The sequence below is a fragment of the Brassica napus genome, unplaced genomic scaffold (assembly GCF_020379485.1).
Source record: "Brassica napus cultivar Da-Ae unplaced genomic scaffold, Da-Ae ScsIHWf_560;HRSCAF=840, whole genome shotgun sequence".
In the NCBI taxonomy this organism is placed as follows: Eukaryota; Viridiplantae; Streptophyta; class Magnoliopsida; order Brassicales; family Brassicaceae; genus Brassica; species Brassica napus.
The window spans coordinates 15,252-29,053 of NW_026016621.1; the positions used below are offsets into that span (position 1 = coordinate 15,252).

Genomic DNA, 13,802 nt, shown 5'->3' on the forward strand with positions numbered 1-13,802 from the left:
ACACCCTGAGAATCCGCTTTCGATCTTTTTTACGTGCCATAACTTTCTGCAGCCCGTTTGAGGGTCAAAACGGCTGAATTTGAGCCCGAAAAATTACGCCGTCTATTCACCGCCCATTATGGATTCTGGGGCTTTCCGAAATGGTGCTATGGGCGACGTAGTTCCTCACGGTTCAAAAGTTATGAGGTTTTCAAGTTTAGACTCGTTTTAGGCTGAAAAAAAATAAAAAAATAAAAAGGAGTGCAACACGAGGACTTCCCGGGAGGTCACCAATCCTAGTACTACTCTCGCCCAAGCACGCTTCACTGCGGAGTTCTGATGGGATCCGGTGCATTAGTGCTGGTATGATCGCACCCGTCAGTACATCACTCTCGTTTCTATATATCCTTTTCTCGGCCAATCCTAGTGTAAGGCTGTGGTGCCCACATGATTTTCTGGCCGTTTTGTTTCGAGCGAAAAAGTGCGTCGAGGTTAATGGTGTTAAGAAAGCATCAAAAACACCCTGAGAATCCGCTTTCGATCTTTTTTACGTGCCATAACTTTCTGCAGCCCGTTTGAGGGTCAAAACGGCTGAATTTGAGCCCGAAAAATTGCGCCGTCTATTCACCGCCCATTATGGATTCTGGGGCTTTCCGAAATGGTGCTATGGGCGACGTAGTTCCTCACGGTTCAAAAGTTATGAGGTTTTCAAGTTTAGACTCGTTTTAGGCTGAAAAAAAAATAAAAAATAAAAAGGAGTGCAACACGAGGACTTCCCGGGAGGTCACCAATCCTAGTACTACTCTCGCCCAAGCACGCTTCACTGCGGAGTTCTGATGGGATCCGGTGCATTAGTGCTGGTATGATCGCACCCGTCAGTACATCACTCTCGTTTCTATATATCCTTTTCTCGGCCAATCCAAGTGCAAGGCCGTGGGGCCCACATGATTTTCTGGCCGTTTTGTTTCGAGCGAAAAAGTGCGTCGAGGTTAATGGTGTTAAGAAAGCATCAAAAACACCCTGAGAATCCGCTTTCGATCTTTTTTACGTGCCATTACTTTCTGCAGCCCGTTTGAGGGTCAAAACGGCTGAATTTGAGCCCGAAAAATTGCGCCGTCTATTCACCGCCCATTATGGATTCTGGGGCTTTCCGAAATGGTGCTATGGGCGACGTAGTTCCTCACGGTTCAAAAGTTATGAGGTTTTCAAGTTTAGACTCGTTTTAGGCTGAAAAAAAAATAAAAAAATAAAAAGGAGTGCAACACGAGGACTTCCCGGGAGGTCACCAATCCTAGTACTACTCTCGCCCAAGCACGCTTCACTGCGGAGTTCTGATGGGATCCGGTGCATTAGTGCTGGTATGATCGCACCCGTCAGTACATCACTCTCGTTTCTATATATCCTTTTCTCGGCCAATCCAAGTGCAAGGCCGTGGGGCCCACATGATTTTCTGCCGTTTTGTTTCGAGCGAAAAAGTGCGTCGAGGTTAATGGTGTTAAGAAAGCATCAAAAACACCCTGAGAATCCGCTTTCGATCTTTTTTACGTGCCATAACTTTCTGCAGCCCGTTTGAGGGTCAAAACGGCTGAATTTGAGCCCGAAAAATTACGCCGTCTATTCACCGCCCATTGTGGATTCTGGGGCTTTCCGAAATGGTGCTATGGGCGACGTAGTTCCTCACGGTTCAAAAGTTATGAGGTTTTCAAGTTTTTAGACTCGTTTTAGGCTGAAAAAAAATAAAAAAATAAAAAGGAGTGCAACACGAGGACTTCCCGGGAGGTCACCAATCCTAGTACTACTCTCGCCCAAGCACGCTTCACTGCGGAGTTCTGATGGGATCCGGTGCATTAGTGCTGGTATGATCGCACCCGTCAGTACATCACTCTCGTTTCTATATATCCTTTTCTCGGCCAATCCAAGTGCAAGGCCGTGGGGCCCACATGATTTTCTGCCGTTTTGTTTCGAGCGAAAAAGTGCGTCGAGGTTAATGGTGTTAAGAAAGCATCAAAAACACCCTGAGAATCCGCTTTCGATCTTTTTTACGTGCCATAACTTTCTGCAGCCCGTTTGAGGGTCAAAACGGCTGAATTTGAGCCCGAAAAATTACGCCGTCTATTCACCGCCCATTGTGGATTCTGGGGCTTTCCGAAATGGTGCTATGGGCGACGTAGTTCCTCACGGTTCAAAAGTTATGAGGTTTTCAAGTTTAGACTCGTTTTAGGCTGAAAAAAAATAAAAAAATAAAAAGGAGTGCAACACGAGGACTTCCCGGGAGGTCACCAATCCTAGTACTACTCTCGCCCAAGCACGCTTCACTGCGGAGTTCTGATGGGATCCGGTGCATTAGTGCTGGTATGATCGCACCCATCAGTACATCACTCTCGTTTCTATATATCCTTTTCTCGGCCAATCCAAGTGCAAGGCCGTGGGGCCCACATGATTTTCTTGCCGTTTTGTTTCGAGCGAAAAAGTGCGTCGAGGTTAATGGTGTTAAGAAAGCATCAAAAACACCCTGAGAATCCGTTTTCGATCTTTTTTACGTGCCTTAACTTTCTGCAGCCCGTTTGAGGGTCAAAACGGCTGAATTTGAGCCCGAAAAATTGCGCCGTCTATTCACCGCCCATTATGGATTCTGGGGCTTTCCGAAATGGTGCTATGGGCGACGTAGTTCCTCACGGTTCAAAAGTTATGAGGTTTTCAAGTTTAGACTTGTTTTAAGCTGAAAAAAATAAAAAATAAAAAGAAGTGCAAAACGAGGACTTCCCGGTAGGTCACCAATCCTAGTACTACTCTCGCCCAAGCACGCTTCACTGCGGAGTTCTGATGGGATCCGGTGCATTAGTGCTGGTATGATCGCACCCGTCAGTACATCACTCTCGTTTCTATATATCCTTTTCGGCCAATCCAAGTGCAAGGCCGTGGGGCCCACATGATTTTCTTGCCGTTTTGTTTCGAGCGAAAAAGTGCGTCGAGGTTAATGGTGTTAAGAAAGCATCAAAAACACCCTGAGAATCCGCTTTCGATCTTTTTTACGTGCCTTAACTTTCTGCAGCCCGTTTGAGGGTCAAAACGGCTGAATTTGAGCCCGAAAAATTACGCCGTCTATTCACCGCCCATTGGATTCTGGGGCTTTCCGAAATGGTGCTATGGGCGACGTAGTTCCTCACGGTTCAAAAGTTATGAGGTTTTCAAGTTTAGACTTGTTTTAAGCTGAAAAAAATAAAAAATAAAAAGAAGTGCAAAACGAGGACTTCCCGGTAGGTCACCAATCCTAGTACTACTCTCGCCCAAGCACGCTTCACTGCGGAGTTCTGATGGGATCCGGTGCATTAGTGCTGGTATGATCGCACCCGTCAGTACATCACTCTCGTTTCTATATATCCTTTTCTCGGCCAATCCAAGTGCAAGGCCGTGGGGCCCACATGATTTTCTTGCCGTTTTGTTTCGAGCGAAAAAGTGCGTCGAGGTTAATGGTGTTAAGAAAGCATCAAAAACACCCTGAGAATCCGTTTTCGATCTTTTTTACGTGCCTTAACTTTCTGCAGCCCGTTTCAGGGTCAAAACGGCTGAATTTGAGCCCAAAAAATTGCACCGTCTATTCACCGCCCATTATGGATTCTGGGGCTTTCCGAAATGGTGCTATGGGCGACGTAGTTCCTCACGGTTCAAAAGTTATGAGGTTTTCAAGTTTAGACTCGTTTTAGGCTGAAAAAAAATAAAAAATAAAAAGGAGTGCAACACGAGGACTTCCCGGGAGGTCACCAATCCTAGTACTACTCTCGCCCAAGCACGCTTCACTGCGGAGTTCTGATGGGATCCGGTGCATTAGTGCTGGTATGATCGCACCCGTCAGTACATCACTCTCGTTTCTATATATCCTTTTCTCGGCCAATCCAAGTGCAAGACCGTGGGGCCCACATGATTTTCTGGCCGTTTTGTTTCGAGCGAAAAAGTGCGTCGAGGTTAATGGTGTTAAGAAAGCATCAAAAACACCCTGAGAATCCGCTTTCGATCTTTTTTACGTGCCATAACTTTCTGCAGCCCGTTTGAGGGTCAAAACGGCTGAATTTGAGCCCGAAAAATTACGCCGTCTAATCACCGCCCATTATGGATTCTGGGGCTTTCCGAAATGGTGCTATGGGCGACGTAGTTCCTCACGGTTCAAAAGTTATGAGGTTTTCAAGTTTAGACTTGTTTTAGGCTGAAAAAAAATAAAAAAATAAAAAGGAGTGCAACACGAGGACTTCCCGGGAGGTCACCAATCCTAGTACTACTCTCGCCCAAGCACGCTTCACTGCGGAGTTCTGATGGGATCCGGTGCATTAGTGCTGGTATGATCGCACCCGTCAGTACATCACTCTCGTTTCTATATATCCTTTTCTCGGCCAATCCAAGTGCAAGGCCGTGGGGCCCACATGATTTTCTTGCCGTTTTGTTTCGAGCGAAAAAGTGCGTCGAGGTTAATGGTGTTAAGAAAGCATCAAAAACACCCTGAGAATCCGCTTTCGATCTTTTTTACGTGCCTTAACTTTCTGCAGCCCGTTTGAGGGTCAAAACGGCTGAATTTGAGCCCGAAAAATTGCGCCGTCTATTCACCGCCCATTGTGGATTCTGGGGCTTTCCGAAATGGTGCTATGGGCGACGTAGTTCCTCACGGTTCAAAAGTTATGAGGTTTTCAAGTTTAGACTCGTTTTAGGCTGAAAAAAAATAAAAAAATAAAAAGGAGTGCAACACGAGGACTTCCCGGGAGGTCACCAATCCTAGTACTACTCTCGCCCAAGCACGCTTCACTGCGGAGTTCTGATGGGATCCGGTGCATTAGTGCTGGTATGATCGCACCCGTCAGTACATCACTCTCGTTTCTATATATCCTTTTCTCGGCCAATCCAAGTGCAAGGCCGTGGGGCCCACATGATTTTCTTGCCGTTTTGTTTCGAGCGAAAAAGTGCGTCGAGGTTAATGGTGTTAAGAAAGCATCAAAAACACCCTGAGAATCCGCTTTCGATCTTTTTTACGTGCCATAACTTTCTGCAGCCCGTTTGAGGGTCAAAACGGCTGAATTTGAGCCCGAAAAATTGCGCCGTCTATTCACCGCCCATTGTGGATTCTGGGGCTTTCCGAAATGGTGCTATGGGCGACGTAGTTCCTCACGGTTCAAAAGTTATGAGGTTTTCAAGTTTAGACTCGTTTTAGGCTGAAAAAAAATAAAAAAAAAAAAGGAGTGCAACACGAGGACTTCCCAGAAGATCACCAATCCTAGTACTACTCTCGCCCAAGCACGCTTCACTGCGGAGTTCTGATGGGATCCGGTGCATTAGTGCTGGTATGATCGCACCCGTCAGTACATCACTCTCGTTTCTATATATCCTTTTCTCGGCCAATCCAAGTGCAAGGCCGTGGGGCCCACATGATTTTCTGGCCGTTTTGTTTCGAGCGAAAAAGTGCGTCGAGGTTAATGGTGTTAAGAAAGCATCAAAAACACCCTGAGAATCCGCTTTCGATCTTTTTTACGTGCCATAACTTTCTGCAGCCCGTTTGAGGGTCAAAACGGCTGAATTTGAGCCCGAAAAATTACGCCGTCTATTCACCGCCCATTGTGGATTCTGGGGCTTTCCGAAATGGTGCTATGGGCGACGTAGTTCCTCACGGTTCAAAAGTTATGAGGTTTTCAAGTTTAGACTCGTTTTAGGCTGAAAAAAAATAAAAAAATAAAAAGGAGTGCAACACGAGGACTTCCCGGGAGGTCACCAATCCTAGTACTACTCTCGCCCAAGCACGCTTCACTGCGGAGTTCTGATGGGATCCGGTGCATTAGTGCTGGTATGATCGCACCCGTCAGTACATCACTCTCGTTTCTATATATCCTTTTCTCGGCCAATCCAAGTGCAAGGCCGTGGGGCCCACATGATTTTCTGACCGTTTTTTTCGAGCGAAAAAGTGCGTCGAGGTTAATGGTGTTAAGAAAGCATCAAAAACACCCTGAGAATCCGCTTTCGATCTTTTTTACGTGCCATAACTTTCTGCAGCCCGTTTGAGGGTCAAAACGGCTGAATTTGAGCCCGAAAAATTACGCCGTCTATTCACCGCCCATTATGGATTCTGGGGCTTTCCGAACTGGTGCTATGGGCGACGTAGTTCCTCACGGTTCAAAAGTTATGAGGTTTTCAAGTTTAGACTTGTTTTAGGCTGAAAAAAAATAAAAAAATAAAAAGGAGTGCAACACGAGGACTTCCCGGTAGGTCACCAATCCTAGTACTACTCTCGCCCAAGCACGCTTCACTGCGGAGTTCTGATGGGATCCGGTGCATTAGTGCTGGTATGATCGCACCCGTCAGTACATCACTCTCGTTTCTATATATCCTTTTCTCGGCCAATCCAAGTGCAAGGCCGTGGGGCCCACATGATTTTCTTGCCGTTTTGTTTCGAGCGAAAAAGTGCGTCGAGGTTAATGGTGTTAAGAAAGCATCAAAAACACCCTGAGAATCCGCTTTCGATCTTTTTTACGTGCCTTAACTTTCTGCAGCCCGTTTGAGGGTCAAAACGGCTGAATTTGAGCCCGAAAAATTACGCCGTCTATTCACCGCCCATTGTGGATTCTGGGGCTTTCCGAAATGGTGCTATGGGCGACGTAGTTCCTCACGGTTCAAAAGTTATGAGGTTTTCAAGTTTAGACTCGTTTTAGGCTGAAAAAAAAATAAAAAAATAAAAAGGAGTGCAACACGAGGACTTCCCGGGAGGTCACCAATCCTAGTACTACTCTCGCCCAAGCACGCTTCACTGCGGAGTTCTGATGGGATCCGGTGCATTAGTGCTGGTATGATCGCACCCGTCAGTACATCACTCTCGTTTCTATATATCCTTTTCTCGGCCAATCCAAGTGCAAGGCCGTGGGGCCCACATGATTTTCTGGCCGTTTTGTTTCGAGCGAAAAAGTGCGTCGAGGTTAATGGTGTTAAGAAAGCATCAAAAACACCCTGAGAATCCGCTTTCGATCTTTTTTACGTGCCATAACTTTCTGCAGCCCGTTTGAGGGTCAAAACGGCTGAATTTGAGCCCGAAAAATTACGCCGTCTATTCACCGCCCATTGTGGATTCTGGGGCTTTCCGAAATGGTGCTATGGGCGACGTAGTTCCTCACGGTTCAAAAGTTATGAGGTTTTCAAGTTTAGACTCGTTTTAGGCTGAAAAAAAATAAAAAAATAAAAAGGAGTGCAACACGAGGACTTCCCGGGAGGTCACCAATCCTAGTACTACTCTCGCCCAAGCACGCTTCACTGCGGAGTTCTGATGGGATCCGGTGCATTAGTGCTGGTATGATCGCACCCGTCAGTACATCACTCTCGTTTCTATATATCCTTTTCTCGGCCAATCCAAGTGCAAGGCCGTGGGGCCCACATGATTTTCTTGCCGTTTTGTTTCGAGCGAAAAAGTGCGTCGAGGTTAATGGTGTTAAGAAAGCATCAAAAACACCCTGAGAATCCGCTTTCGATCTTTTTTACGTGCCATAACTTTCTGCAGCCCGTTTGAGGGTCAAAACGGCTGAATTTGAGCCCGAAAAATTACGCCGTCTATTCACCGCCCATTATGGATTCTGGGGCTTTCCGAAATGGTGCTATGGGCGACGTAGTTCCTCACGGTTCAAAAGTTATGAGGTTTTCAAGTTTAGACTCGTTTTAGGCTGAAAAAAAAATAAAAAATAAAAAGGAGTGCAACACGAGGACTTCCCGGGAGGTCACCAATCCTAGTACTACTCTCGCCCAAGCACGCTTCACTGCGGAGTTCTGATGGGATCCGGTGCATTAGTGCTGGTATGATCGCACCCGTCAGTACATCACTCTCGTTTCTATATATCCTTTTCTCGGCCAATCCAAGTGCAAGGCCGTGGGGCCCACATGATTTTCTTGCCGTTTTGTTTCGAGCGAAAAAGTGCGTCGAGGTTAATGGTGTTAAGAAAGCATCAAAAACACCCTGAGAATCCGCTTTCGATCTTTTTTACGTGCCTTAACTTTCTGCAGCCCGTTTGAGGGTCAAAACGGCTGAATTTGAGCCCGAAAAATTGCGCCGTCTATTCACCGCCCATTATGGATTCTGGGGCTTTCCGAAATGGTGCTATGGGCGACGTAGTTCCTCACGGTTCAAAAGTTATGAGGTTTTCAAGTTTAGACTCGTTTTAGGCTGAAAAAAAATAAAAAAATAAAAAGGAGTGCAACACGAGGACTTCCCGGGAGGTCACCAATCCTAGTACTACTCTCGCCCAAGCACGCTTCACTGCGGAGTTCTGATGGGATCCGGTGCATTAGTGCTGGTATGATCGCACCCGTCAGTACATCACTCTCGTTTCTATATATCCTTTTCTCGGCCAATCCAAGTGCAAGGCCGTGGGGCCCACATGATTTTCTTGCCGTTTTGTTTCGAGTGAAAAAGTGCGTCGAGGTTAATGGTGTTAAGAAAGCATCAAAAACACCCTGAGAATCCGCTTTCGATCTTTTTTACGTGCCATAACTTTCTGCAGCCCGTTTGAGGGTCAAAACGGCTGAATTTGAGCCCGAAAAATTGCGCCGTCTATTCACCGCCCATTGTGGATTCTGGGGCTTTCCGAAATGGTGCTATGGGCGACGTAGTTCCTCACGGTTCAAAAGTTATGAGGTTTTCAAGTTTAGACTCGTTTTAGGATGAAAAAATAATAAAAAAAAAAGTAGTGCAACACGAGGACTTCCCGGGAGGTCACCAATCCTAGTACTACTCTCGCCCAAGCACGCTTCACTGCGGAGTTCTGATGGGATCCGGTGCATTAGTGCTGGTATGATCGCACCCGTCAGTACATCACTCTCGTTTCTATATATCCTTTTCTCGGCCAATCCAAGTGCAAGGCCGTGGGGCCCACATGATTTTCTGGCCGTTTTGTTTCGAGCGAAAAAGTGCGTCGAGGTTAATGGTGTTAAGAAAGCATCAAAAACACCCTGAGAATCCGCTTTCGATCTTTTTTACGTGCCATAACTTTCTGCAGCCCGTTTGAGGGTCAAAACGGCTGAATTTGAGCCCGAAAAATTACGCCGTCTATTCACCGCCCATTGTGGATTCTGGGGCTTTCCGAAATGGTGCTATGGGCGACGTAGTTCCTCACGGTTCAAAAGTTATGAGGTTTTCAAGTTTAGACTTGTTTTAGGCTGAAAAAAAATAAAAAAATAAAAAGGAGTGCAACACGAGGACTTCCCGGGAGGTCACCAATCCTAGTACTACTCTCGCCCAAGCACGCTTCACTGCGGAGTTCTGATGGGATCCGGTGCATTAGTGCTGGTATGATCGCACCCGTCAGTACATCACTCTCGTTTCTATATATCCTTTTCTCGGCCAATCCAAGTGCAAGGCCGTGGGGCCCACATGATTTTCTGCCGTTTTGTTTCGAGCGAAAAAGTGCGTCGAGGTTAATGGTGTTAAGAAAGCATCAAAAACACCCTGAGAATCCGCTTTCGATCTTTTTTACGTGCCATAACTTTCTGCAGCCCGTTTGAGGGTCAAAACGGCTGAATTTGAGCCCGAAAAATTACGCCGTCTATTCACCGCCCATTATGGATTCTGGGGATTTCCGAACTGGTGCTATGGGCGACGTAGTTCCTCACGGTTCAAAAGTTATGAGGTTTTCAAGTTTAGACTTGTTTTAGGCTGAAAAAAAATAAAAAAATAAAAAGAAGTGCAACACGAGGACTTCCCGGGAGGTCACCAATCCTAGTACTACTCTCGCCCAAGCACGCTTCACTGCGGAGTTCTGATGGGATCCGGTGCATTAGTGCTGGTATGATCGCACCCGTCAGTACATCACTCTCGTTTCTATATATCCTTTTCTCGGCCAATCCAAGTGCAAGGCCGTGGGGCCCACATGATTTTCTTGCCGTTTTGTTTCGAGCGAAAAAGTGCGTCGAGGTTAATGGTGTTAAGAAAGCATCAAAAACACCCTGAGAATCCGTTTTCGATCTTTTATATGTGCCTTAACTTTCCGCAGCCCGTTTGAGGGTCAAAACGGCTGAATTTGAGCCCGAAAAATTGCGCCGTCTATTCACCGCCCATTGTGGATTCTGGGGCTTTCCGAAATGGTGCTATGGGCGACGTAGTTCCTCACGGTTCAAAAGTTATGAGGTTTTCAAGTTTAGACTCGTTTTAGGCTGAAAAAAAAATAAAAAATAAAAAGGAGTGCAACACGAGGACTTCCCGGGAGGTCACCAATCCTAGTACTACTCTCGCCCAAGCACGCTTCACTGCGGAGTTCTGATGGGATCCGGTGCATTAGTGCTGGTATGATCGCACCCGTCAGTACATCACTCTCGTTTCTATATATCCTTTTCTCGGCCAATCCAAGTGCAAGGCCGTGGGGCCCACATGATTTTCTGGCCGTTTTGTTTCGAGCGAAAAAGTGCGTCGAGGTTAATGGTGTTAAGAAAGCATCAAAAACACCCTGAGAATCCGCTTTCGATCTTTTTTACGTGCCATAACTTTCTGCAGCCCGTTTGAGGGTCAAAACGGCTGAATTTGAGCCCGAAAAATTACGCCGTCTATTCACCGCCCATTGTGGATTCTGGGGCTTTCCGAAATGGTGCTATGGGCGACGTAGTTCCTCACGGTTCAAAAGTTATGAGGTTTTCAAGTTTAGACTCGTTTTAGGCTGAAAAAAAATAAAAAAATAAAAAGGAGTGCAACACGAGGACTTCCCGGGAGGTCACCAATCCTAGTACTACTCTCGCCCAAGCACGCTTCACTGCGGAGTTCTGATGGGATCCGGTGCATTAGTGCTGGTATGATCGCACCCGTCAGTACATCACTCTCGTTTCTATATATCCTTTTCTCGGCCAATCCAAGTGCAAGGCCGTGGGGCCCACATGATTTTCTTGCCGTTTTGTTTCGAGCGAAAAAGTGCGTCGAGGTTAATGGTGTTAAGAAAGCATCAAAAACACCCTGAGAATCCGCTTTCGATCTTTTTTACGTGCCTTAACTTTCTGCAGCCCGTTTGAGGGTCAAAACGGCTGAATTTGAGCCCGAAAAATTACGCCGTCTATTCACCGCCCATTGTGGATTCTGGGGCTTTCCGAAATGGTGCTATGGGCGACGTAGTTCCTCACGGTTCAAAAGTTATGAGGTTTTCAAGTTTAGACTCGTTTTAGGCTGAAAAAAAAAAAAAAAATAAAAAGGAGTGCAACACGAGGACTTCCCGGGAGGTCACCAATCCTAGTACTACTCTCGCCCAAGCACGCTTCACTGCGGAGTTCTGATGGGATCCGGTGCATTAGTGCTGGTATGATCGCACCCGTCAGTACATCACTCTCGTTTCTATATATCCTTTTCTCGGCCAATCCAAGTGCAAGGCCGTGGGGCCCACATGATTTTCTTGCCGTTTTGTTTCGAGCGAAAAAGTGCGTCGAGGTTAATGGTGTTAAGAAAGCATCAAAAACACCCTGAGAATCCGCTTTCGATCTTTTTTACGTGCCTTAACTTTCTGCAGCCCGTTTGAGGGTCAAAACGGCTGAATTTGAGCCCGAAAAATTGCGCCGTCTATTCACCGCCCATTGTGGATTCTGGGGCTTTCCGAAATGGTGCTATGGGCGACGTAGTTCCTCACGGTTCAAAAGTTATGAGGTTTTCAAGTTTAGACTCGTTTTAGGCTGAAAAAAAAAAAAAAAATAAAAAGGAGTGCAACACGAGGACTTCCCGGGAGGTCACCAATCCTAGTACTACTCTCGCCCAAGCACGCTTCACTGCGGAGTTCTGATGGGATCCGGTGCATTAGTGCTGGTATGATCGCACCCGTCAGTACATCACTCTCGTTTCTATATATCCTTTTCTCGGCCAATCCAAGTGCAAGGCCGTGGGGCCCACATGATTTTCTTGCCGTTTTGTTTCGAGCGAAAAAGTGCGTCGAGGTTAATGGTGTTAAGAAAGCATCAAAAACACCCTGAGAATCCGCTTTCGATCTTTTTTACGTGCCATAACTTTCTGCAGCCCGTTTGAGGGTCAAAACGGCTGAATTTGAGCCCGAAAAATTGCGCCGTCTATTCACCGCCCATTGTGGATTCTGGGGCTTTCCGAAATGGTGCTATGGGCGACGTAGTTCCTCACGGTTCAAAAGTTATGAGGTTTTCAAGTTTAGACTCGTTTTAGGCTGAAAAAAAAAAAAAAAAAAAAGGAGTGCAACACGAGGACTTCCCGGGAGGTCACCAATCCTAGTACTACTCTCGCCCAAGCACGCTTCACTGCGGAGTTCTGATGGGATCCGGTGCATTAGTGCTGGTATGATCGCACCCGTCAGTACATCACTCTCGTTTCTATATATCCTTTTCTCGGCCAATCCAAGTGCAAGGCCGTGGGGCCCACATGATTTTCTGGCCGTTTTTTTCGAGCCAAAAAGTGCGTCGAGGTTAATGGTGTTAAGAAAGCATCAAAAACACCCTGAGAATCCGCTTTCGATCTTTTTTACGTGCCATAACTTTCTGCAGCCCGTTTGAGGGTCAAAACGGCTGAATTTGAGCCCGAAAAATTACGCCGTCTATTCACCGCCCATTGTGGATTCTGGGGCTTTCCGAAATGGTGCTATGGGCGACGTAGTTCCTCACGGTTCAAAAGTTATGAGGTTTTCAAGTTTAGACTCGTTTTAGGCTGAAAAAAAATAAAAAAATAAAAAGGAGTGCAACACGAGGACTTCCCGGGAGGTCACCAATCCTAGTACTACTCTCGCCCAAGCACGCTTCACTGCGGAGTTCTGATGGGATCCGGTGCATTAGTGCTGGTATGATCGCACCCGTCAGTACATCACTCTCGTTTCTATATATCCTTTTCTCGGCCAATCCAAGTGCAAGGCCGTGGGGCCCACATGATTTTCTGCCGTTTTGTTTCGAGCGAAAAAGTGCGTCGAGGTTAATGGTGTTAAGAAAGCATCAAAAACACCCTGAGAATCCGCTTTCGATCTTTTTTACGTGCCATAACTTTCTGCAGCCCGTTTGAGGGTCAAAACGGCTGAATTTGAGCCCGAAAAATTGCGCCGTCTATTCACCGCCCATTGTGGATTCTGGGGCTTTCCGAAATGGTGCTATGGGCGACGTAGTTCCTCACGGTTCAAAAGTTATGAGGTTTTCAAGTTTAGACTCGTTTTAGGCTGAAAAAAAATAAAAAAATAAAAAGGAGTGCAACACGAGGACTTCCCGGGAGGTCACCAATCCTAGTACTACTCTCGCCCAAGCACGCTTCACTGCGGAGTTCTGATGGGATCCGGTGCATTAGTGCTGGTATGATCGCACCCGTCAGTACATCACTCTCGTTTCTATATATCCTTTTCGCGGCCAATCCAAGTGCAAGGCCGTGGGGCCCACATGATTTTCTGGCCGTTTTGTTTCGAGCGAAAAAGTGCGTCGAGGTTAATGGTGTTAAGAAAGCATCAAAAACACCCTGAGAATCCGCTTTCGATCTTTTTTACGTGCCATAACTTTCTGCAGCCCGTTTGAGGGTCAAAACGGCTGAATTTGAGCCCGAAAAATTGCGCCGTCTATTCACCGCCCATTGTGGATTCTGGGGATTTCCGAAATGGTGCTATGGGCGACGTAGTTCCTCACGGTTCAAAAGTTATGAGGTTTTCAAGTTTAGACTCGTTTTAGGCTGAAAAAAAATAAAAAAATAAAAAGGAGTGCAACACGAGGACTTCCCGGGAGGTCACCAATCCTAGTACTACTCTCGCCCAAGCACGCTTCACTGCGGAGTTCTGATGGGATCCGGTGCATTAGTGCTGGTATGATCGCACCCGTCAGTACATCACTCTCGTTTCTATATATCCTTTTCTCGGCCA

General features: G+C 46.6%; 28 non-coding genes across 28 annotated transcripts; all 28 read right to left on the minus strand.

Moving 5' to 3' along the window:
- Positions 1–237: 237 nt before the first annotated feature.
- LOC125604500 lies at positions 238–356 on the minus strand. The gene has a single exon (XR_007336257.1). It is a non-coding gene; the product is annotated as a 5S ribosomal RNA (ribosomal RNA).
- Positions 357–734: 378 nt separating this feature from the next.
- LOC125604501 lies at positions 735–853 on the minus strand. Its single transcript, XR_007336258.1, has one exon. It is a non-coding gene; the product is annotated as a 5S ribosomal RNA (ribosomal RNA).
- A 379-nt stretch (positions 854–1,232) lies between these two features.
- On the minus strand, positions 1,233–1,351 carry LOC125604502. The gene has a single exon (XR_007336259.1). It is a non-coding gene; the product is annotated as a 5S ribosomal RNA (ribosomal RNA).
- A 379-nt stretch (positions 1,352–1,730) lies between these two features.
- Positions 1,731–1,849, minus strand: LOC125604503. The gene has a single exon (XR_007336260.1). It is a non-coding gene; the product is annotated as a 5S ribosomal RNA (ribosomal RNA).
- A 377-nt stretch (positions 1,850–2,226) lies between these two features.
- Positions 2,227–2,345, minus strand: LOC125604504. The gene has a single exon (XR_007336261.1). It is a non-coding gene; the product is annotated as a 5S ribosomal RNA (ribosomal RNA).
- A 376-nt stretch (positions 2,346–2,721) lies between these two features.
- LOC125604488 lies at positions 2,722–2,840 on the minus strand. Its single transcript, XR_007336248.1, has one exon. It is a non-coding gene; the product is annotated as a 5S ribosomal RNA (ribosomal RNA).
- Positions 2,841–3,212: 372 nt separating this feature from the next.
- Positions 3,213–3,331, minus strand: LOC125604489. The gene has a single exon (XR_007336249.1). It is a non-coding gene; the product is annotated as a 5S ribosomal RNA (ribosomal RNA).
- Positions 3,332–3,708: 377 nt separating this feature from the next.
- LOC125604505 lies at positions 3,709–3,827 on the minus strand. Its single transcript, XR_007336262.1, has one exon. It is a non-coding gene; the product is annotated as a 5S ribosomal RNA (ribosomal RNA).
- Positions 3,828–4,205: 378 nt separating this feature from the next.
- On the minus strand, positions 4,206–4,324 carry LOC125604507. The gene has a single exon (XR_007336264.1). It is a non-coding gene; the product is annotated as a 5S ribosomal RNA (ribosomal RNA).
- Positions 4,325–4,702: 378 nt separating this feature from the next.
- LOC125604508 lies at positions 4,703–4,821 on the minus strand. The gene has a single exon (XR_007336265.1). It is a non-coding gene; the product is annotated as a 5S ribosomal RNA (ribosomal RNA).
- Positions 4,822–5,198: 377 nt separating this feature from the next.
- On the minus strand, positions 5,199–5,317 carry LOC125604478. The gene has a single exon (XR_007336238.1). It is a non-coding gene; the product is annotated as a 5S ribosomal RNA (ribosomal RNA).
- Positions 5,318–5,695: 378 nt separating this feature from the next.
- On the minus strand, positions 5,696–5,814 carry LOC125604509. Its single transcript, XR_007336266.1, has one exon. It is a non-coding gene; the product is annotated as a 5S ribosomal RNA (ribosomal RNA).
- Positions 5,815–6,191: 377 nt separating this feature from the next.
- On the minus strand, positions 6,192–6,310 carry LOC125604477. The gene has a single exon (XR_007336237.1). It is a non-coding gene; the product is annotated as a 5S ribosomal RNA (ribosomal RNA).
- A 379-nt stretch (positions 6,311–6,689) lies between these two features.
- Positions 6,690–6,808, minus strand: LOC125604510. Its single transcript, XR_007336267.1, has one exon. It is a non-coding gene; the product is annotated as a 5S ribosomal RNA (ribosomal RNA).
- A 378-nt stretch (positions 6,809–7,186) lies between these two features.
- LOC125604511 lies at positions 7,187–7,305 on the minus strand. The gene has a single exon (XR_007336268.1). It is a non-coding gene; the product is annotated as a 5S ribosomal RNA (ribosomal RNA).
- A 378-nt stretch (positions 7,306–7,683) lies between these two features.
- On the minus strand, positions 7,684–7,802 carry LOC125604512. Its single transcript, XR_007336269.1, has one exon. It is a non-coding gene; the product is annotated as a 5S ribosomal RNA (ribosomal RNA).
- Positions 7,803–8,180: 378 nt separating this feature from the next.
- On the minus strand, positions 8,181–8,299 carry LOC125604513. Its single transcript, XR_007336270.1, has one exon. It is a non-coding gene; the product is annotated as a 5S ribosomal RNA (ribosomal RNA).
- A 376-nt stretch (positions 8,300–8,675) lies between these two features.
- Positions 8,676–8,794, minus strand: LOC125604480. The gene has a single exon (XR_007336240.1). It is a non-coding gene; the product is annotated as a 5S ribosomal RNA (ribosomal RNA).
- Positions 8,795–9,172: 378 nt separating this feature from the next.
- LOC125604514 lies at positions 9,173–9,291 on the minus strand. The gene has a single exon (XR_007336271.1). It is a non-coding gene; the product is annotated as a 5S ribosomal RNA (ribosomal RNA).
- Positions 9,292–9,668: 377 nt separating this feature from the next.
- On the minus strand, positions 9,669–9,787 carry LOC125604475. Its single transcript, XR_007336235.1, has one exon. It is a non-coding gene; the product is annotated as a 5S ribosomal RNA (ribosomal RNA).
- Positions 9,788–10,165: 378 nt separating this feature from the next.
- LOC125604515 lies at positions 10,166–10,284 on the minus strand. Its single transcript, XR_007336272.1, has one exon. It is a non-coding gene; the product is annotated as a 5S ribosomal RNA (ribosomal RNA).
- A 378-nt stretch (positions 10,285–10,662) lies between these two features.
- On the minus strand, positions 10,663–10,781 carry LOC125604516. The gene has a single exon (XR_007336273.1). It is a non-coding gene; the product is annotated as a 5S ribosomal RNA (ribosomal RNA).
- Positions 10,782–11,159: 378 nt separating this feature from the next.
- LOC125604518 lies at positions 11,160–11,278 on the minus strand. Its single transcript, XR_007336275.1, has one exon. It is a non-coding gene; the product is annotated as a 5S ribosomal RNA (ribosomal RNA).
- A 378-nt stretch (positions 11,279–11,656) lies between these two features.
- LOC125604519 lies at positions 11,657–11,775 on the minus strand. The gene has a single exon (XR_007336276.1). It is a non-coding gene; the product is annotated as a 5S ribosomal RNA (ribosomal RNA).
- A 376-nt stretch (positions 11,776–12,151) lies between these two features.
- Positions 12,152–12,270, minus strand: LOC125604520. Its single transcript, XR_007336277.1, has one exon. It is a non-coding gene; the product is annotated as a 5S ribosomal RNA (ribosomal RNA).
- A 377-nt stretch (positions 12,271–12,647) lies between these two features.
- LOC125604521 lies at positions 12,648–12,766 on the minus strand. Its single transcript, XR_007336278.1, has one exon. It is a non-coding gene; the product is annotated as a 5S ribosomal RNA (ribosomal RNA).
- Positions 12,767–13,143: 377 nt separating this feature from the next.
- LOC125604522 lies at positions 13,144–13,262 on the minus strand. The gene has a single exon (XR_007336279.1). It is a non-coding gene; the product is annotated as a 5S ribosomal RNA (ribosomal RNA).
- Positions 13,263–13,640: 378 nt separating this feature from the next.
- LOC125604523 lies at positions 13,641–13,759 on the minus strand. The gene has a single exon (XR_007336280.1). It is a non-coding gene; the product is annotated as a 5S ribosomal RNA (ribosomal RNA).
- Positions 13,760–13,802: the final 43 nt, after the last annotated feature.